This window comes from Grus americana, chromosome 31, assembly GCF_028858705.1.
Source record: "Grus americana isolate bGruAme1 chromosome 31, bGruAme1.mat, whole genome shotgun sequence".
Lineage (NCBI taxonomy): Eukaryota > Metazoa > Chordata > Aves > Gruiformes > Gruidae > Grus > Grus americana.
The window spans coordinates 2,853-17,684 of record NC_072882.1 but is presented as its reverse complement, the minus strand read 5'-3'; the positions used below and the strand labels follow the sequence as shown (position 1 = coordinate 17,684).

The window sequence follows — 14,832 nt, the reverse complement described above, 5'->3', positions numbered from 1 at the left end:
GGAGATGAGAATCGGTGCCGGTGGCAGTTTTGGGCAGTGTCTCAGCACGTGCCTCTTGCTTTGTTTGTTTATTTTATTGCAGGTGCGGCAGGGAGCCTCGGAGGGGCGAAGCTGCGTGCCGACGAGCAGTCTGAGAAGGTGAGACGCTTGTATAGCGCTTTGCTATTAGACACCGACAGCAGCTAGTTTGAGCACTTTCCTCTGGCTTTGCAGGCGCTGCGTGGCCACCCCTTTGGAACTGGATGCACGTTTGAGGTGAGCTGGAAGAATAGCGAGGGCGATCGTGGGAGCGGTGACTTCTCACAAACGTAGGACTAATTTTGTGTCTCTTGGCGTCTTAGGTGCCACAAGCGATGACAGCTGCAGGGTCCATCTCTAGACCGAGCACGTGAGTGGAGAGCCATGGTGCTTCTGAGGAGGGGGGGTGTTGTGGGAGAGGTTGGTGTTGGCTGACTGATGCAATGCTGACTGACAGTGCTGTTTTGTTGTTTGTGTTCTGTTTCTTTATTGTAGCTGATGAAGAGGAACCAGTCGACTGCAGGAACATCCCGATTAGCCAATGCGTGGTGTTGAATCCATCGGCAACAAAAACATCAGATCCCCGGCCCTCTGCAAGCTAAGTTGAGGGACCGTGGCCGGGGAGGGAGCAGGCTGAGGAGGGGGCGAGTTTGGGGGTTGTAGGGGAGGGGTTTTATGGCTAGCACAGGGGAGAGGGCTGTTTGGGAGCAGTCCCCCTTGGGCGGGCAAAGGGAGCGGGTTACTCGTCAGCACCACGCTAGACTGGGCGGGGCAGTTCCAGCCTGTGTTACGTCTGTGTGTTTTGTCCTTTGTGTCTTAGCCCTTCCTCGGGTCTCAATGCCCTCTTTGTGCTCAAGGGGCACGGTGCGCTTCTCGGGTGCCATCCCTAGGCTCTCGAATGCCCGTACTCATCAATGTAGCGTCAATCGGGCGCTTCTTTGTTCGCATAGCAAGCTTGCGGCGTGGATCGGTCTTGCGTGTCGGAAGTCTCCGGCGGGTCCTCTTTTTGCAGCGCTATACCAGGCTGCAGCGGGAGCTCTGCTCTCTAGCCGTCTATTTTCAGGGACTGGCTCTTCCTCCCTGCATCCTTACCTTCTTAGGTCTTGAAGACGGGCTTCTCGCCGCATCCATCATCTCGGTTTTGACCGTAACTTCTTATAACGGGCCATTTACAGTCAATTCTCTTCTGGGGTTGCCGTAGAGCTTCCTCACCTGGGTGTTGCACCCTGTACATCATCTTGCTTGGCAGCCTCTCCGGTCAGGGAGTCATTCATCTTGCTGAGAGTTTTCTCTCATCTTTGAGTCGCGTTGTTTGTTGTGTTCCATGTAGTGTTGGTCTGTGTGTGTGTGTGTGTGTGTGTGTTGGGCACGGAGCTCCTGTGCCTGGGGGTGTGAGGTCAGGGTTAGGCGGAATAGCAATAAGAGTGTACGGTTAGTGTGTCAGTACGGCCAGTCTGGAATTGTTTGGCTCTCGCTCGGCACCTGGGTGACTTGTTTAATAACTTGGTGTGGTTTTTTTTTTTCAGATGCGGACAGGCTAGATGCGCAGCGAAGAGCAGCACAGGAGGGGAGCAGAGCGCTGTAAGAAGATGGGTTGGCCCGTGGAGTCGGAGGGAAGATGTGGCTGGTGCCTATATGACTACATTCAGACTTTGTTTTATTTTGAAGGTGCGAAGCTGGATATCGGCCCCATAGCGTATAGACGCGGGAGGTGACTCGGGCCAGGTGAGCAGCGACTAGTGGGCTGAAGCATAGCTGTTATTTTTCCAGCGTTGTATTGCTGGTTAAGATATAGGTACCCGTTGTTTATTTTTCCTAGGTGGGGCGCAAGGATGGCAGCCCAAAATGACGGAGGCCAGGTGAGCAAGCATCTGAGGTAAAGGAGGGGGAGATGAGAATCGGTGCCGGTGGCAGTTTTGGGCAGTGTCTCAGCACGTGCCTCTTGCTTTGTTTGTTTATTTTATTGCAGGTGCGGCAGGGAGCCTCGGAGGGGCGAAGCTGCGTGCCGACGAGCAGTCTGAGAAGGTGAGACGCTTGTATAGCGCTTTGCTATTAGACACCGACAGCAGCTAGTTTGAGCACTTTCCTCTGGCTTTGCAGGCGCTGCGTGGCCACCCCTTTGGAACTGGATGCACGTTTGAGGTGAGCTGGAAGAATAGCGAGGGCGATCGTGGGAGCGGTGACTTCTCACAAACGTAGGACTAATTTTGTGTCTCTTGGCGTCTTAGGTGCCACAAGCGATGACAGCTGCAGGGTCCATCTCTAGACCGAGCACGTGAGTGGAGAGCCATGGTGCTTCTGAGGAGGGGGGGGTGTTGTGGGAGAGGTTGGTGTTGGCTGACTGATGCAATGCTGACTGACAGTGCTGTTTTGTTGTTTGTGTTCTGTTTCTTTATTGTAGCTGATGAAGAGGAACCAGTCGACTGCAGGAACATCCCGATTAGCCAATGCGTGGTGTTGAATCCATCGGCAACAAAAACATCAGATCCCCGGCCCTCTGCAAGCTAAGTTGAGGGACCGTGGCCGGGGAGGGAGCAGGCTGAGGAGGGGGCGAGTTTGGGGGTTGTAGGGGAGGGGTTTTATGGCTAGCACAGGGGAGAGGGCTGTTTGGGAGCAGTCCCCCTTGGGCGGGCAAAGGGAGCGGGTTACTCGTCAGCACCACGCTAGACTGGGCGGGGCAGTTCCAGCCTGTGTTACGTCTGTGTGTTTTGTCCTTTGTGTCTTAGCCCTTCCTCGGGTCTCAATGCCCTCTTTGTGCTCAAGGGGCACGGTGCGCTTCTCGGGTGCCATCCCTAGGCTCTCGAATGCCCGTACTCATCAATGTAGCGTCAATCGGGCGCTTCTTTGTTCGCATAGCAAGCTTGCGGCGTGGATGGGTCTTGCGTGTCGGAAGTCTCCGGCGGGTCCTCTTTTTGCAGCGCTATACCAGGCTGCAGCGGGAGCTCTGCTCTCTAGCCGTCTATTTTCAGGGACTGGCTCTTCCTCCCTGCATCCTTACCTTCTTAGGTCTTGAAGACGGGCTTCTCGCCGCATCCATCATCTCGGTTTTGACCGTAACTTCTTATAACGGGCCATTTACAGTCAATTCTCTTCTGGGGTTGCCGTAGAGCTTCCTCACCTGGGTGTTGCACCCTGTACATCATCTTGCTTGGCAGCCTCTCCGGTCAGGGAGTCATTCATCTTGCTGAGAGTTTTCTCTCATCTTTGAGTCGCGTTGTTTGTTGTGTTCCATGTAGTGTTGGTCTGTGTGTGTGTGTGTGTGTGTGTTGGGCACGGAGCTCCTGTGCCTGGGGGTGTGAGGTCAGGGTTAGGCGGAATAGCAATAAGAGTGTACGGTTAGTGTGTCAGTACGGCCAGTCTGGAATTGTTTGGCTCTCGCTCGGCACCTGGGTGACTTGTTTAATAACTTGGTGTGGTTTTTTTTTTTTTCAGATGCGGACAGGCTAGATGCGCAGCGAAGAGCAGCACAGGAGGGGAGCAGAGCGCTGTAAGAAGATGGGTTGGCCCGTGGAGTCGGAGGGAAGATGTGGCTGGTGCCTATATGACTACATTCAGACTTTGTTTTATTTTGAAGGTGCGAAGCTGGATATCGGCCCCATAGCGTATAGACGCGGGAGGTGACTCGGGCCAGGTGAGCAGCGACTAGTGGGCTGAAGCATAGCTGTTATTTTTCCAGCGTTGTATTGCTGGTTAAGATATAGGTACCCGTTGTTTATTTTTCCTAGGTGGGGCGCAAGGATGGCAGCCCAAAATGACGGAGGCCAGGTGAGCAAGCATCTGAGGTAAAGGAGGGGGAGATGAGAATCGGTGCCGGTGGCAGTTTTGGGCAGTGTCTCAGCACGTGCCTCTTGCTTTGTTTGTTTATTTTATTGCAGGTGCGGCAGGGAGCCTCGGAGGGGCGAAGCTGCGTGCCGACGAGCAGTCTGAGAAGGTGAGACGCTTGTATAGCGCTTTGCTATTAGACACCGACAGCAGCTAGTTTGAGCACTTTCCTCTGGCTTTGCAGGCGCTGCGTGGCCACCCCTTTGGAACTGGATGCACGTTTGAGGTGAGCTGGAAGAATAGCGAGGGCGATCGTGGGAGCGGTGACTTCTCACAAACGTAGGACTAATTTTGTGTCTCTTGGCGTCTTAGGTGCCACAAGCGATGACAGCTGCAGGGTCCATCTCTAGACCGAGCACGTGAGTGGAGAGCCATGGTGCTTCTGAGGAGGGGGGGTGTTGTGGGAGAGGTTGGTGTTGGCTGACTGATGCAATGCTGACTGACAGTGCTGTTTTGTTGTTTGTGTTCTGTTTCTTTATTGTAGCTGATGAAGAGGAACCAGTCGACTGCAGGAACATCCCGATTAGCCAATGCGTGGTGTTGAATCCATCGGCAACAAAAACATCAGATCCCCGGCCCTCTGCAAGCTAAGTTGAGGGACCGTGGCCGGGGAGGGAGCAGGCTGAGGAGGGGGCGAGTTTGGGGGTTGTAGGGGAGGGGTTTTATGGCTAGCACAGGGGAGAGGGCTGTTTGGGAGCAGTCCCCCTTGGGCGGGCAAAGGGAGCGGGTTACTCGTCAGCACCACGCTAGACTGGGCGGGGCAGTTCCAGCCTGTGTTACGTCTGTGTGTTTTGTCCTTTGTGTCTTAGCCCTTCCTCGGGTCTCAATGCCCTCTTTGTGCTCAAGGGGCACGGTGCGCTTCTCGGGTGCCATCCCTAGGCTCTCGAATGCCCGTACTCATCAATGTAGCGTCAATCGGGCGCTTCTTTGTTCGCATAGCAAGCTTGCGGCGTGGATCGGTCTTGCGTGTCGGAAGTCTCCGGCGGGTCCTCTTTTTGCAGCGCTATACCAGGCTGCAGCGGGAGCTCTGCTCTCTAGCCGTCTATTTTCAGGGACTGGCTCTTCCTCCCTGCATCCTTACCTTCTTAGGTCTTGAAGACGGGCTTCTCGCCGCATCCATCATCTCGGTTTTGACCGTAACTTCTTATAACGGGCCATTTACAGTCAATTCTCTTCTGGGGTTGCCGTAGAGCTTCCTCACCTGGGTGTTGCACCCTGTACATCATCTTGCTTGGCAGCCTCTCCGGTCAGGGAGTCATTCATCTTGCTGAGAGTTTTCTCTCATCTTTGAGTCGCGTTGTTTGTTGTGTTCCATGTAGTGTTGGTCTGTGTGTGTGTGTGTGTGTGTGTGTTGGGCACGGAGCTCCTGTGCCTGGGGGTGTGAGGTCAGGGTTAGGCGGAATAGCAATAAGAGTGTACGGTTAGTGTGTCAGTACGGCCAGTCTGGAATTGTTTGGCTCTCGCTCGGCACCTGGGTGACTTGTTTAATAACTTGGTGTGGTTTTTTTTTTTCAGATGCGGACAGGCTAGATGCGCAGCGAAGAGCAGCACAGGAGGGGAGCAGAGCGCTGTAAGAAGATGGGTTGGCCCGTGGAGTCGGAGGGAAGATGTGGCTGGTGCCTATATGACTACATTCAGACTTTGTTTTATTTTGAAGGTGCGAAGCTGGATATCGGCCCCATAGCGTATAGACGCGGGAGGTGACTCGGGCCAGGTGAGCAGCGACTAGTGGGCTGAAGCATAGCTGTTATTTTTCCAGCGTTGTATTGCTGGTTAAGATATAGGTACCCGTTGTTTATTTTTCCTAGGTGGGGCGCAAGGATGGCAGCCCAAAATGACGGAGGCCAGGTGAGCAAGCATCTGAGGTAAAGGAGGGGGAGATGAGAATCGGTGCCGGTGGCAGTTTTGGGCAGTGTCTCAGCACGTGCCTCTTGCTTTGTTTGTTTATTTTATTGCAGGTGCGGCAGGGAGCCTCGGAGGGGCGAAGCTGCGTGCCGACGAGCAGTCTGAGAAGGTGAGACGCTTGTATAGCGCTTTGCTATTAGACACCGACAGCAGCTAGTTTGAGCACTTTCCTCTGGCTTTGCAGGCGCTGCGTGGCCACCCCTTTGGAACTGGATGCACGTTTGAGGTGAGCTGGAAGAATAGCGAGGGCGATCGTGGGAGCGGTGACTTCTCACAAACGTAGGACTAATTTTGTGTCTCTTGGCGTCTTAGGTGCCACAAGCGATGACAGCTGCAGGGTCCATCTCTAGACCGAGCACGTGAGTGGAGAGCCATGGTGCTTCTGAGGAGGGGGGGTGTTGTGGGAGAGGTTGGTGTTGGCTGACTGATGCAATGCTGACTGACAGTGCTGTTTTGTTGTTTGTGTTCTGTTTCTTTATTGTAGCTGATGAAGAGGAACCAGTCGACTGCAGGAACATCCCGATTAGCCAATGCGTGGTGTTGAATCCATCGGCAACAAAAACATCAGATCCCCGGCCCTCTGCAAGCTAAGTTGAGGGACCGTGGCCGGGGAGGGAGCAGGCTGAGGAGGGGGCGAGTTTGGGGGTTGTAGGGGAGGGGTTTTATGGCTAGCACAGGGGAGAGGGCTGTTTGGGAGCAGTCCCCCTTGGGCGGGCAAAGGGAGCGGGTTACTCGTCAGCACCACGCTAGACTGGGCGGGGCAGTTCCAGCCTGTGTTACGTCTGTGTGTTTTGTCCTTTGTGTCTTAGCCCTTCCTCGGGTCTCAATGCCCTCTTTGTGCTCAAGGGGCACGGTGCGCTTCTCGGGTGCCATCCCTAGGCTCTCGAATGCCCGTACTCATCAATGTAGCGTCAATCGGGCGCTTCTTTGTTCGCATAGCAAGCTTGCGGCGTGGATCGGTCTTGCGTGTCGGAAGTCTCCGGCGGGTCCTCTTTTTGCAGCGCTATACCAGGCTGCAGCGGGAGCTCTGCTCTCTAGCCGTCTATTTTCAGGGACTGGCTCTTCCTCCCTGCATCCTTACCTTCTTAGGTCTTGAAGACGGGCTTCTCGCCGCATCCATCATCTCGGTTTTGACCGTAACTTCTTATAACGGGCCATTTACAGTCAATTCTCTTCTGGGGTTGCCGTAGAGCTTCCTCACCTGGGTGTTGCACCCTGTACATCATCTTGCTTGGCAGCCTCTCCGGTCAGGGAGTCATTCATCTTGCTGAGAGTTTTCTCTCATCTTTGAGTCGCGTTGTTTGTTGTGTTCCATGTAGTGTTGGTCTGTGTGTGTGTGTGTGTGTGTGTTGGGCACGGAGCTCCTGTGCCTGGGGGTGTGAGGTCAGGGTTAGGCGGAATAGCAATAAGAGTGTACGGTTAGTGTGTCAGTACGGCCAGTCTGGAATTGTTTGGCTCTCGCTCGGCACCTGGGTGACTTGTTTAATAACTTGGTGTGGTTTTTTTTTTCAGATGCGGACAGGCTAGATGCGCAGCGAAGAGCAGCACAGGAGGGGAGCAGTGCCGTAAGAAGGTAGGTCTGGACAAGTTTGGGAGTTGCAGGGGATGGCTTTTAAAGTTAGTGTATGGGAGAGGGCTGTCTGGGAGCAGTCGCCTTTGGGTAGGCAAAGGGAGCGGGTTACTTGTCAGCACTGGGCTAGACCGTGCTGGGCAGGGCGCTTTCAGCCTGCGTGGGTTGTGTTGTCTGTCTTATGCTCTACACTGTACCTCCTTCAGGTCTTGATGCCTCTACTGCTTTTTGTGATCACCACGTACCTTATTAGATCTCATGAGTCTTGAATATCTGTACTCATTGGTATTGTGCTCATCAAGCCTTTTTTTCTCTTGTAGTTATAGCTTAAAGCGTAGATCTGTTTGGCATGCATTGTGTTGTAGATGTTTCTGAGCACATGTCTCCTCTTGCAGTGCCAAGCTGTGCTGCCTGCAGCTCCACTGAGAGTTATGTTTGCCCTGAGTTCTTTTCTCAGGTTTCATCCCCACATCTTTAACGGCCTTAGATCTTAAAACCCGGCTTCTACTGCGTCTGTCGTTCCGGTTTTGACGGTCACTTTCTCTCACCGGCCACAGCCATCGCCTCTTTCCCGGAGCCGCTACAAAGCATCCCCAACGTCGCGGTGCCGTAGGGCTTCTCTGCCAGCCGTTCTCGCTCGCGGCCTTCTTGTCTCACGTTTGCGGAGTCTGTGCGCCATGTCGGGGTTGGAGCCGCTCCCCCCAGGGGTGTAGCAATGTTCAAGATGGGGGTAGCGTAGCTTTGCGGCGTAGCGGTAAAATATTCATGTGACGGGAATCTTTTGGTGAAGACGCTACGGTCCATCTCTAGGCAAGTATCTGTAGACAGCTGTCATAGAGTTAGTTTCATTGCGTTGGCAGGTGTCAGAAGCTGTACTCTGGCCTTCTGGGAGCAGCAGTTTGCGCGGTAGTTGAGCGGGTTGACTCTTGAATGTGCCTTAGTTTGTATATGTGGGGCTCAATATTTGAGGTTTGGTTTGTCTCTTCTCTGTTTGTTTTAGCTCTAGTTAGAAGGCTTATGCAAAAAGATGACAGACTTTTCGGTCTAGTCAAGCTACCGGTCAGCGGCCACTCCCTTACTTCACACAGTTTGTTTGGGTTTTTCAGATGCCGAGCGACAAGCTGTGTGTCAAAGGCCACCGGAAGAGGCGAGAGGAGCGCCGGACGAAGGCGGGCCGGCGTCCGACGTCAGCGGATCGGTGTGTCGGCAACTCTGCCTAGTTCATGCTTTTCCAGTTGTATTTTCTAAGCGCAAATCAATGTGCGAACAGGATATCCGCACCAGAGCGAACTTAAGCGAGGTGAGCTATGACCAGCATGCTGACGTAGCAGTTGACTGAGGTGTGACATCATAAACGTAACTAAAATCGTATCCGGTTGTTTGAGTTTTACAGGTGGCGGTCAGGCCTCGGCACGGCAGACCGAAGAATCCGACTCCGAGCGGCCGAGGAAAAGGGACGGGCGAGAGGAAGGCGTTTCCAAGGAGGGCTTCGTCGCAGCGGAGGTCGACGCCGGGCGGCACATCGGTGACCGGCGATGCTCTGCCTCGCGAGGGATGAAGAGGAACCCGGCGGATGGGGGAGCGTCCCGGTTAGGTGACCTGTTCCCCATGAGGAGGGAATCAGGATCCTGCCCTCTGAAAGGTAAATTAAGGGGCAAAAATGGTGGTTGGGGCAGGGCCAGTAGGGGGTTTAACGTCAGGGTTGCAGAGAGGGCTATTTAGTCTGCCTCAAGTCTAGGGAGAGATAGGGGTCCCGGGTCCATCGTGCTGGACGTAAACATTATGGCCTCTCTCAGCATTGCAGCGTCATTTGCATTATCTGTACTTTTTCTTGCATACGGCGCCTTACGGCAGGTCTCTAGGTTCCGCCCCACGTGCTCGGCGCGCACCTCGGCGAGCGTCCGCGGGGTCCGTAACGCCTCGTCGCTTCGGAATACGGCCCGTCAAGCATTTATCACCTCGTGATCGGAGCTTAAAGCGCATCTCGCATCTCAGATGTTTCTGCAAGGTCGCTGTTGTAGAGGTGGTCTGCGCTGGACTCGCACCTGTGCTCCAGGAACTTCCGCTTCAATTGAAGTTTGATACCGTCTTTTGTTGTTGCATGCTTAGGGGCTTGTGTCTTAAAGCCTAGCTTCTCACACACCCATTGTTCTGGTGTTGTATTGCATTGCTGCAATCTGTATTGGTTTTGACCACCATCTGAGACATCTTGTTTTGTAGCGCTGTGTGTTGTATTGCCTTGCGTGTCCCCGTCTCTGGCTGTGTCTTGCCTTGTGCCGCTCTGTCTTTGTACTGCCTGCCAGTGGAGACTGTATCGCATTGTGCGGCGCTGTCTTTGTACTGCTGGCCAATGGGGACTGTCTTGTGTGACCCTGTACCGCTGTGTTGCATTGTGCGGCTCTGTCTTTGTACTGCTGGCCAATGGGGACTGTCTTGTGTGACCCTGTACCGCTGTGTTGCATTGTGCGGCGCTGTCTTTGTACTGCTGGCCAATGGGGACTGTCTTGTGTGACCCTGTACCGCTGTGTTGCATTGTGCGGCTCTGTCTTTGTACTGCTGGCCAATGGGGACTGTCTTGTGTGACCCTGTACCGCTGTGTTGCATTGTGCGGCGCTGTCTTTGTACTGCTGGCCAACGGGGACTGTCTTGTGTGACCCTGTACCGCCGTATTGCATTGTGCGGCGCTGTCTTGGCACTGCTGGCCAACGGGGACTGTCTTGTGTGACCCTGTACCGCCGTATTGCATTGTGCGGCGCTGTATTGCATTGTGCGGCTCTTTTTTTTTTTGTACTGCTGACCAATGGGGACTGTCTTGTGTGACCCTGTACCGCTGTGTTGCATTGTGCGGCTCTTTTTTTTTTTTGTACTGCTGGCCGACGGCGACTGTCTTGTGTGACCCTGTACCGCTGTATTGCATTGTGCGGTGCTGTATTGGCACTGCTTGCCAATGGGGACTGTCTTGTGTGACCCTGTACCGCTGTATTGCATTGTGCGGTGCTGTATTGGCACTGCTTGCCAATGGGGACTGTCTTGTGGGACCCTGTACTCCTGTATTGCATTGTGTGGCGCTGTATTGCATTGTGCGGCTCTGTCTTGGCACTGCCTGCCAGTGGGGACTGTCTTGTGTGACCCTGTAAAGCTGTATTGCATTGTGCGGCTCTTTTTTTTGTACTGCTGGCCAATGGGGACTGTCTTGTGTGACCCTGTACTCCTGTATTGCATTGTGTGGCGCTGTATTGCATTGTGTGGCTCTGTCTTGGCACTGCCTGCCAGTGGGGACTGTCTTGTGTGACCCTGTAAAGCTGTATTGCATTGTGCGGCTCTTTTTTTTGTACTGCTGGCCAATGGGGACTGTCTTGTGTGACCCTGTACTCCTGTATTGCATTGTGTGGCGCTGTATTGCATTGTGTGGCTCTGTCTTGGCACTGCCTGCCAGTGGGGACTGTCTTGTGTGACCCTGTAAAGCTGTATTGCATTGTGCGGCTCTTTTTTTTGTACTGCTGGCCAATGGGGACTGTCTTGTGTGACCCTGTACTCCTGTATTGCATTGTGTGGCGCTGTATTGCATTGTGTGGCTCTGTCTTGGCACTGCCTGCCAGTGGGGACTGTCTTGTGTGACCCTGTAAAGCTGTATTGCATTGTGCGCCGCTGTATTGCATTGTGCGGTTCTTTTTTTTGTACTGCTGGCCAATGGGGACTGTCTTGTGTGACCCCATACCGCTGTGTTGCATTGTGCGGCGCTGTGTTGCATTGTGCGGCTCTTTTTTTTTTTGTACTGCTGGCCAATGGGGACTGTCTTGTGTGACCCCGTACCGCTGTGTTGCATTGTGCGGCTCTTTTTTTTTTTGTACTGCTGGCCAATGGGGACAGTCTTGTGTGACCCTGTACTCCTGTATTGCATTGTGCGGCGCTGTATTGCATTGTGCGGCTCTGTCTTGGCACTGCCTGCCAATGGGGACTGTCTTGTGGTACATTGCCCTGTGTTGATCAACGCTTTGTAATCATTGTGTATTGCATTGCAGTGCTTGGTGTTGTCTGGTGTTTGGTATGGCTCCCATTGCATTTGGGTGGTTAGGCATTGCAGAGCTCGCATAGAGGGCTGAAGTGACTTTGAGGTCCCTGTGCCCGGGAGTGGGAGTCAAGCAGATTGTAATTGGATTGTGTGGTAGGCCACTCACTCAGTGATGGTTTTCATCCTGCTGTTGCAGGCATCTCAGGGCAAGCCTCTAGCAACCTTGAGGTTTGAGGAGCCGCACGACGGGCCTCGGAGCCGCCGGTCGCTTTGGGGCGGATTCATCATTATGATGCTCTGCCTTTTAACGTGTCCAGGAGGACTCGGACTGAGGTGTGTTCTTTGTGGGAGCGGAGCAGGCGAGCAGAGCTCTGGAGGGCTGCTCTGTCATGCATTAACTGTGTGTCTAGCAGCTTTGTGTTTTGGTTTTGTAGGTAGTGGAGGGGCATGAGGCAATTGAAGGAATGCTGCCTGTAAGTGACAAGGATGCTACTGAGAACGGTCATCAAGGATGGACTGTGAGCCCTGCCACCATGAAAGTTAAGTAGCAGGGCGATAAGTCGTGCGTCACGCAGACCGCGAGCGTCCAAATATCGGCGTAGCGGCGGGGCGGTTCGTGGGGAGTCAGCCTGGCGCAGATAGCGGAAACGATCCTTGTCGAACCGGGCGTGCCGGCGAAGCGGCTCCGGGATGCGCGGGTACAGATTCGCAGAACGTCTGGCGCGCGTTCGTGCGTGTCCGTTGTCTAGCGCGTCGATGTTCGTCTCGGCCTTTGTGCCAGAGGAGCTACAGGCACACTTGTGTCCTACCACCATTGCGGTAGCCATTCCTCTTCTTTCCGTAGGCTCGAGGCGTCAGCGCGGCGGTCGAGCGCGTACCGTTGCGTGGCGTGATGTCGCAGCCTAACGCCACCGGTCCGATTTAGCGTCCTCGTCGCGTTCTGCCAATCTCTTTCGTGACTATCGCTCGGGCTTTGGATTCAGGTCTTGTCTCTCATGGTCGAGAGTTTTTCCAGGGGTTTCTTCCCTGTCCTTTTGGTTTCTGTTCCTTGCCAGCATTTTGTCTCGGTCATTGTGACTTCTCAGCCTGTGTTCCATTCAGAGCCGTGGAGTTTTGGCATAGCTGGGCACACGCCAGAGCGCCGGAGCTGTCCGGCCTCGGCATCGTCATGCTTTTTGTCAGGCTGTGTCTTCCGATCAGGCATCAACTTTACCTTGGGGAGTGGCGTTACGTTCTTAGATTATCTTTGGAGAGGGAGGGAGAGGGAGAGCGTGTGTGTTTGGCGGAGCTGCTCTGTCAGCCCGTGTAGCTGTTGCGGTTGGGATGGAGCGGCCCCAGCCCCGGATGGTAATCTGTCAGCACAGTCTGTTTGGGTGGACGTTGTACGGGCAGTTTTGTGGGGCAGAGGGTAGTTGTCGGCCAGCCGGCCCTAGAGTCCTTCCGTCGTGTTTTTCAGGTGCCACGGCACGATTCGGATTTCCGCACGACACCCTCGAGTGAGGTTGTTGTGAAGTATCCAAGTAACAGCGAAGGAGGGGTGCGGTTAGCAAGGCATCTTCCTTGGCTTCTGCCCGCGAGTGCTAACTCTGTAGAGTCAGGTGGAGCGGTGATGCTGTTTTAAGGGACAGGGTGAGGCCGTTCAACAGACGGCCCGAGAATTGGGGCGGTGGCCCGTTGTGGCGGGCGGGCGGAGGAACGGATGTGTGTTTGGGTGAGGGGCGGAGCGTGAGGGTGAGGCGGTGGCGGTGCCTAATTTTGTGCGCGCTGTGTATTTTTTCCAGGTTGAGCAAGCTAGTTTGCTTTTTGAAATTAGAATAAAAAACCCCCAGCTGGGGGATTATTTTTTTTTTCCCCCAGCTGGGTTTTTTTTCCCCCGGTCCCGGCCGCTCCGCGAGGCGACGTTCGTCGCCAAAGTTTGGGCGGCGGTGCGGTTCGGGCCGGGGTTTTTGCCAGGCAGGGCGAGAGATGAAATTTTGATGGCGTCTCCCGGGAACGGCGTTCCCGAGGAGCGCCGGAGGGAGCGGGCGATGTCCGGTTGCGGTGGAATGGACGTGTGTTTGGGTGAGGGGTGGGGTGTGAGGTGGTGGTGGTGGTGGTGGTGCCAAATTGTGGGGGTGGGGGGGTGTGGGGGTGTGCTGTGTATTTTTTTTTTTCCAGGTAGAGCAAGGTAGTTTGCTGTTTGAGATTAGAATAAAAAAAAAAACCCCAGCTGGGGGATTTTTTTTTTCCTCCCCCGGCTGGGTTTTTTTTTTCCCCCGGTCCCGGCCGCTCCGCGAGGCGACGTTCGTCGCCAAAGTTTGGACGGCGGTGCGGTTCGGGCCGGGGTTTTTGCCAGGCAGGGCGAGAGATGAAATTTTGGTGGCGTCTCCCGGGAACGGCGTTCCCGAGGAGCGCCGGAAGGAGTGGGCGATGTCTGGTTGCAGTGGAATGGACATGTATTTGGGTGAGGGGTGGGGTGTGAGGTGGTGGTGGTGCCAAATTTTGGGGGGGGGATGGGGGGTGTGCTGTGTATTTTTTTTTCCAGGTAGAGCAAGCTAGTTTGCTGTTTGAGATTAGAATAAAAAAAACCCCAGCTGGGGGATTTTTTTTTTCCTCCCCCGGCTGGGGTTTTTTTTCCCCCGGTCCCGGCCGCTCCGCGAGGCGACGTTCGTCGCCAAAGTTTGGACGGCGGTGCGGTTCGGGCCGGGGTTTTTGCCAGGCAGGGCGAGAGATGAAATTTTGATGGCGTCTCCCGGGAACGGCGTTCCCGAGGAGCGCCGGAAGGAGCGGGCGATGTCTGGTTGCAGTGGAATGGATATGTATTTGGGTGAGGGGTGGGGTGTGAGGTGGTGGTGGTGCCAAATTTTGGGGGGGGGGGGTGGGGGGTGTGTGCTGTGTATTTTTTTTTCCAGGTAGAGCAAGCTAGTTTGCTGTTTGAGATTAGAATAAAAAAACCCCAGCTGGGGGATTTTTTTTTTCCCTCCTCCGGCTGGGGTTTTTTTCCCCCGGTCCCGGCCGCTCCGCGAGGCGACGTTCGTCGCCAAAGTTTGGGCGGCGGTGCGGTTCGGGCCGGGGTTTTTGCCAGGCAGGGCGAGAGATGTAATTTTGATGGCGTCTCCCGGGAACGGCGTTCCCGAGGAGCGCCGGAAGGAGCGGGCGATGTCCGGTTGCGGTGGAATGGACATGTATTTGGGTGAGGGGTGGGGTGTGAGGGTGCGGTGGTGCCAAATTTTGTGTGTGTGCGCGCTGTGTATTTTTTCCCAGGTAGAGCAAGCTAGTTTGCTTTTTGAAATTAGAATAAAAAAACCCCAGCTGGGGGATTTTTTTCTTTTTTCCCCCAGCTGGGTTTTTTTTCCCCCGGTCCCGGCCGCTCCGCGAGGCGACGTTCACGGCCAAAGTCTGGGCGGCGGTGCGGTTCGGGCCGGGGTTTTTGCCAGGCAGGGCGAGAGATGTAACTTTTATTGCGTCTCCCGGGAACGGCGTTCCCGAGGAGCGATCTTCTGGAGTCTTGTATGTGCCTGTGATA

General features: G+C 54.6%; 1 long non-coding RNA gene across 2 annotated transcripts; it reads left to right on the top strand.

Annotated features, from left to right (window-relative positions):
* Nucleotides 1-7,254: 7,254 nt before the first annotated feature.
* LOC129198199 (uncharacterized) lies at nt 7,255-13,379 on the top strand. 2 transcript variants are annotated; one of them, XR_008574445.1, is made up of 4 exons: nt 7,255-7,318; nt 8,422-8,615; nt 8,709-8,957; nt 11,762-13,379. It is a non-coding gene; the product is annotated as an uncharacterized LOC129198199 (long non-coding RNA). The 2 variants fall into 2 exon arrangements; XR_008574444.1 differs by lacking the exon at nt 11,762-13,379 and adding an exon at nt 9,170-9,683.
* The last annotated feature ends 1,453 nt before the right edge of the window (nt 13,380-14,832 follow it).